This window comes from Magallana gigas, chromosome 5 (assembly GCF_963853765.1).
Source record: "Magallana gigas chromosome 5, xbMagGiga1.1, whole genome shotgun sequence".
In the NCBI taxonomy this organism is placed as follows: domain Eukaryota; kingdom Metazoa; phylum Mollusca; class Bivalvia; order Ostreida; family Ostreidae; genus Magallana; species Magallana gigas.
This window is the reverse complement of record NC_088857.1, coordinates 6,271,951-6,279,089: the sequence shown is the minus strand read 5'-3', so window position 1 is coordinate 6,279,089 and position 7,139 is coordinate 6,271,951. Positions and strand designations below refer to the sequence as shown.

Below are 7,139 nucleotides of genomic sequence, written 5' to 3'. Positions count from 1 at the left end.
ATCAACATCAACTTCCATTTAAAACAAAAAAATTGTAATATTTCAGTGGGGAATCCCGACTTTGCTGTTACTCTGTATGGAAAGTGCCTATCGAAAATTTAGTTGATTGGGTCACCTGCTATACTTTTGTCAAGTATCTCGAATTTAGACAAAAATGTAATATTAAGCACTTTAAGTCAGCTTTGATTTAAACTAGAGCCTCATTGGTTAATACCCAAGCGGAAGTACATGTGACATATAATTCATTCTTTAGACATCCATGCCCTCGAGCAGACGTGCATGCTACGGAGCTGTACTCGAAGCGAAGTATAGGAAAGGTAATTACAATTTTTAAATTTTATTGCCCGGGGGGCAGAACCTAGTTGGTTCTTTTAGGCCTAGGTGGCCGTTTTGACCTAGGTGGTCAATATTTTCACATACCTGAGTGGTATGAATGTTCGGCCTAGGTGAGCCGTAATTGTTAAAAAAAAAAAGAAAAAAAAAAAAAAAGATATTGTAATGAACCTAGGTGGTTTACTGACAAAATATGTGTAAAGCTATTGCATGACATATAACCTTTTAGTGAAAGAGGTAGCATATATATAAAGAATAGCTTTGAGACACGTTTGCAGATTCTCGAGGCGGCAAGCTGCACGTGCGGTTTATGATTTTGTTAGCTAGACCAGATGATGCATGATAAATGAATTGAAGTTTGAACTTGTTTGTCCATCATTAAGTTATAAAGAATTTACGGGACTATATTTGAACATATGTTAGTATAATATATCTATCAAAAAACCGAGATAACTGAGTTATTAAGTTATATTAGAGTTATCCCGCTTGATGCGTACATGCGTGATATTTTATTTTCGTATACATTGGTTATAGATGGTGCAGCCTACTGTCTTACGGAAGAGACATTCATTGAAAGGGTTGAAGCTCTTACCTGTCATTAAGAAGGTCAGAGGAGGAAGACCAGAGGGTCTGAAAGAATTTGCGCGCATGTCTAAGGAAAAAAAGACAGACGTCTTAGAGTTGGAAGAGATAGAGAATATAGTCAACTCATTGACAGGGGAAAACATGATTGAGCTGTTGGAACTAGCTGGTAGGGGTTAAGTTTCTTAAATAATTATTGAAGTGGTTATGTGATGGTTGGAAATTAAAGCTTTAAATCTTTTCAAGAGTTATTAACCTATGATATGCAAATGTTGGGATTAATATTGGTATCTTTAGAAAGAATTTGTTGTGATATAAACTTTCATTTTATTAAAACAGGAAGAGATATTGATGTTAACGAGGCAAGATGGTTATTGCATTGCTTGATAATTTTTGCAAATGAAGTGGGGCAACCAAGAGGCCAGGCATTAGATGATTCAACGGTATGTTTTATATATGTATATGCTAATGCACATGAAACAATTCATACATTCAGATAATTACTGGTACATATACATGATATACATCTGTGATTTTGAAATTATATATGAATACCTAATTTTGCCCTTACATATAAAGCAAATGTGCGGTATGATATTTTAAAAGAGTGTTATAACGTCATATTTTAGGACCCTAGCACTAGTGCATCCACAGGGGGAAGCAGTACACCAGTACCTTTAGAAACTGCAGGACCTTCAAAAAAAAGGAAGCATGATGTTGATACAACCTTGGAGGAGAGGATTTTGTCTTTGGAGAAAACGTCAAAGGGGGAGATGGTCCAGGAGCTTAAAGAGAAGGTGAGGACACTATGCCTACAGGATGATCCAAGCAATGCTTTAATCCTGCTGACTCTTGATGAACTTGCTAAAGCGGCTAGGAAAATAAACCATGAGGAGGCTGACATGTTTGAAGAGTTGTACAGGCAAGCCAACAGATATCAGTCAAAACTTCAAATTTCTAATCTGTGTTTGTCTGTGTTAGGTGGGAAAGTAGCAGATGCAATTTCGAAAGCAATTTCTAAGTGTTTGAAAGATAAACCTGAAACAAAAGCTGAGAGTAAGAATGAATATGTTGAAACACAAAAGCGACCAGAGTCCCCGTTGAATGGTTTATATCCTTGTCAACCTTCTTTGTATCCTATGATGCCCGGCATGTATCCCAATATGTTCAATATGGGGGGGTATAATGGATATGGAAACCAAGGTTATCGAGGGGGTAGACAAGGCTATAGGCCTTATCGTCCTAAGGGTCCTTGCCATTTTTGCAACGGCAATATGCATTTGATAAAAGATTGTGAGAAAATGAAGTTGGCTAAAGGAAATAAGTAGATGAGATCATAATGTTCATATTTTTGTTCTTGATACAGCAACATGTATGATATTTTTCTCAGATATAGATGTGTATAAATGATATTTTACAAATTGTAAAGCTATTTGTTTAAATATTTTTTCTATTAGTGAAGTTTTGTTTCATATAAACTGTCATGTTTGCAGATGTAGTTGTACTATAAGAATAAATTCTTTTGTCTTGTAATCCGAGGGACACTGACGCCCTAGTGATTCGTCACGTGGATTGCAGGCGGAAGAATTCTTTCTTCAGGTGAAATTAATGCTGGTTGCATTGTTGGAAATTTACATTATATCAAATAATTATAATTTTACAGAAAGTGAAGTTTGCTCCAGAAGTTTTATCCTTCATGGAGGTTCCATCTTGGGAGTTAAATAGTGGTTTCAATCCCATGAATATGAATATTAGTGACCAACCAGCATGGATTACACTTGAAGGGAGAATTGCTTCGCCTGCAACCCATTCCCCTCGAGCAGAGGAAGTAATTAATGGCGATTTACATTTTAATATTAACACTTTACCAATAAGGGATCCGAGTAAATTCATTTCTGGTCAGATTCATTCATTTGTACCGGAATGGGAGTGTATTATGGATAAGATTTCATCAAAAAACAACGATGTTTTAAAATGGATAAAGAATGGTGTCAATGTCTTTGATTTCTATCAATCATATAAAGGAAATTTTAAGGGAAAATACTACAATTCGAATGTGCCTCCCAAACATTATGCACCCAACTCTAGCATTTGCAAACAGTACTCTGATTTTATTGTCAAGGAATTAATGGATAAGATTCAGTGTGGAGCTATAAAACTTTTAGGTAGAGTGGGTGAGTGTCAACCCCCAAGAGTGGTTATGCCTCTTACTGTAGAACCAAGTAAGCCACGTCTTTGTCATGATGAACGTTATATTAATTTATGGATTAAGGATCTGCCTTTTCGGTTAGAGACACTGAAAGATATTCATCGTTTGGTAGATAAAAATGCTTTGTTGATCACGTGTGATGAGAAATCGGGTTACAGTCACATAAAAATTGATGAAGAGTCTCAGGAATTTTTTGGTATTCAGTTTGGAGGATTTTTCATGGTGTATTTAACATTACCATTTGGTTGGAAGGCTTCAGCCTTTATTTACCAATCCATAGGTATGTGTGTTACCTCTTATCTTAGGACATTCTCTGTGCGTAACTCTCTGTACATAGATGATAGGTTTGTTGCTACTAGGGGATCTGATTCTGTAGATGATGTGAAAGTTCATGAGGAGGCTAGGAGGTTGGTATATGGTTTAGTTGAACTGTTGACAAGGTTGGGTTATACCTTAGCATTGAGTAAATGTTCTTTAAATCCTTCAAGTTGTAAGAGGTTTTTGGGTTTTTTAGTTGATTCAGTTAGGGAAGCTTACATATTACCAGATGATAAAAAAGCAAAATTCATAGATCTTCGAGAATCAATTTTAGAAAGAAAGGAAGTAGATGTCAAGACATTGCAAAGATTTACTGGAAAGTGTATTTCTATGAGTCTGGTAATCCCAGGATGTAAGTTGTTCTGTAGAGAAAGAAATGCTGGAATTTCTTATGGTTTGAAAAATAGTAGGTCTGTAAAAATTTCTGGATCCCTAAAAGAGGAAATTGAACATTGGAGATTTGTAGATAAGTGGCAGGATTGTTCTAAATGGAGATTGGAATTTCACAAAACAATATCAATGTATACTGATTCTTCTGGATTTAGATATGGTGCGTGTGTAAGATTGGGGGAGAAAGACTTAGTATTAGGAGATTATTGGTCAGAAAATGATACAAGGCCAATACATGTTAAGGAGGCAGATGCAATCTTGAGGTCTTTGTTATCCCTTAGTAGTATGGTGCAAGATTCACGAGTGGATGTATACACAGACAGCATGGCTGTTATTGGTTCTTGGAGTAGTCAGGGTAAGAGATGTAAAGAGCTTAACGATATCATAAAAGATGTTTTTCAGTTTATTGTTGCAAAAAATATTGATTTACGCTTAACATTTGTGTCCTCAAAGTTGAATTAGGCAGACAAACCTTCTAGAGTCCTAAGTGCAGCAGACACTATGCTTAGCCAAAAATCATGGATGTTGGTGGAGACAGCATATGGTCCACATTCAATAGATTTAATGGCACTAGATTCAAATACAATGAGTTCAAAAGATGGTATGCCTTTAAAACATTTTACACCTTGTGCAACTCCCCTATCAGCAGGTATTAATGTCTTTTGTCAAGATATTAGAAGGAAATCAACCCCTATGTTTTTCCTCCCTTTGGATTGATCTTTCCTATTATTTGTTTACTCGAGCAGCAAAAGGTCATGTGTACGATAATAGTTCCTATGATGGAACCCTTACCTATATGGTGGCCAAAGTTGTTAGCTAATTCTATAGGGTCATTTTGTATTGGTGTAAACGGTGAAAAAGAAATAGTTAAGATTCCATCTAAGAATGGTTTTGTGTTGGATAATTTAGGTTTGAGGTGGCCGTTGTTTGCTTTTAGGGTTTTATTTGTGTGACTTATTTGAAGTTATTTCTTCATCTGGTTTTTATTGCAGGATAATCCAGGACAAATTGAGATTGACTGGGACATAATAGATAGGAGGCTTTTGGAACTGGATGGGAATATTGTTACTTCTTTAAAGTGTAAAAAAAGAAACAGTCTTGTAGAATCTTTTCTTGGATTTTTAAAAGCATCCCCTGGGTCTCCAACTTTATTGTCATGCACTCCAAATGATATCCGGAGGTTTTTAGCTTGGAAAGATCTAAAGGGAAAGACTACAATCCATAAGATAGATTGTGAAAAGTTAGGTTTGAAAGGTGATTTTGATTGTGGTTGTCCTAAGAGACTTGCTTCAGGAACAGTAGAAAATTTAATTCACCAGTTGAATAACATTTTTTATGAATTTGGGCGTGGAAAGATATGGGATGTATTGCTTTCAAAGGGAAACCCGGCAGCTTCACCTATGGTGAAAGAATACCTCAAGTTAATTAGGGAGGAGCAAGCAAAAGCACACGTATTACCAAAACAAGCAAAACCAATTTTCTTATCAAAAGTTAAGGCAATAGCTTTATTTATAAATAGAGAATTAGATAGATGTGATTTGACTCTCAAAGAAAAATTTGTTTTGATTCGAGATCAAGCATGGATAAAAGTTCAGTTCTTTGCAGGTGACAGGGCTGGTGATTTGTCCAATGTAGTTTCTCAGGAGGTCAAGATTCTAGAGGATGGTTCTGGTTTGGTATTCCAGCATACATTGAAAAGGGAAAGAACAATTCTTTTGTAATAAAAAGGTGTGAAGACATAGTGGTATGTCCGGTCAAAGGTTTGTTAGATTATTTTATATTAGCCAAAAAATTGAAGGTGGATCTTTCAAAGGGATATTTGTTTAGAATTGTGTCAGAGAATGGAAGGGTTTTAGATAAAAATGTTAGTTACTCTGTAGTTTATGAAAGACTGTTATATTATCTTTCAACTTTAGGTATTTACGAGGGCGAAACACCTCATAGTTTCAGAGCTGGTTGTGCAATTACAATGGCTTTGTCAGGATCTGCTGAAAATGTAGATCAGGTGATGAGACACATTGGTTGGTTTGGCAAGTCAAGCGCAGAGTATTATAGTAGAATGCATACAATGATCGATTCAGGTGCTGTTGCTAAAAAGTTAGCAGAATCTGTATTTCAGGGAAATGGGATTGAATCCCAGTATAAAGGAAAGGCAGATTATGATTCTTTGAGTAAAGCCTTTCAGTGAAGAATGGAACATTTAATTATAATGTATGTGAGTGTGATTAATGCTGATAGAGGATGTTATTTGTCTTCCTTTGTGACCATATTTGAAGGACATAATCATATATGAAACTAAGATTATGTTTATTTAAAGAGCATATTTGAAACATAAATGAACATTGGGAAATTATATGTTGTGCTTTATCATATACATATTTTATTTTATTAGATGATTTATTATATTTCATCTATGTTGATGTGGTGATAAAAATTAAAATTTGTTATGTTCATAAAAATGTTTGTTTTCTTTTGAGTATTGGGAGAAGGTTATTATTTTCTTTAGGCTACTGAACTGAAGGGGCATGTATGATTGATGAACTGCAAAGGTTTTATGCCCAAAACTTAAACATGATCTGAATGCGGGAGGGTATTAAACACTGAGGATAGGGTAAGAGCCTCATTGGTTAATACCCAAGCGGAAGTACATGTGACATATAATTCATTCTTTAGACATCCATGTCTGGTTTGTAGATATGTATACAGAGGATGGAGTGAGGAATTTTATAAGGATTATCTTTGTACAGCTGTCTACCCACCCACCCACCCTCTGTAGAAGTAAAAAATGGGTGAAGTATGTTGATGTAAAATTGGCATATGGTATGCATCTATTTGCATGTAGTGTACATATATACTATGAAATGATCTATTTTAAAGGGAAAATGCAAAAGATGCAATGCATAATATCATCCTACATTCAGATTTAAATCCTTGCAAAGGTTTTATGCCCAAAACTTAAACATGATCTGAATGCGGGAGGGTATTAAACACTGAGGATAGGGTAACATTAAATAATTGGGGCAGTTATTGATATTTTTAAAATTTATTCATTTTTTTTTTACATTTTCAGTCACTTACATGTATGGCAGGCGTTTCTCATCAGTCTTATCGTTAATGTTTGACTTTTTTATGCTTTAAGGTGAATTTTGTAAGTTGTCAATGAAAGATGTTTAGTGCTATATCTTCCAAGAATATATACCAATCATTTAAATTATATCAGAGATTCTTCTCCATGCCATGAGAATTACACCAAATATATACAGTAGCTACCCTCCTTTTTGATAGCTAATTTATGTTTGCGTAGTAA

At 35.1% G+C, this 7,139-nt stretch overlaps 1 non-coding gene across 1 annotated transcript; it reads left to right on the top strand.

The window, feature by feature from the left end:
* Nucleotides 1-200: 200 nt before the first annotated feature.
* On the top strand, nt 201-6,559 carry LOC117692932 (uncharacterized). The gene is made up of 5 exons (XR_010714093.1): nt 201-317; nt 868-1,084; nt 1,255-1,358; nt 1,545-1,712; nt 4,825-6,559. It is a non-coding gene; the product is annotated as an uncharacterized protein (transcript).
* The last annotated feature ends 580 nt before the right edge of the window (nt 6,560-7,139 follow it).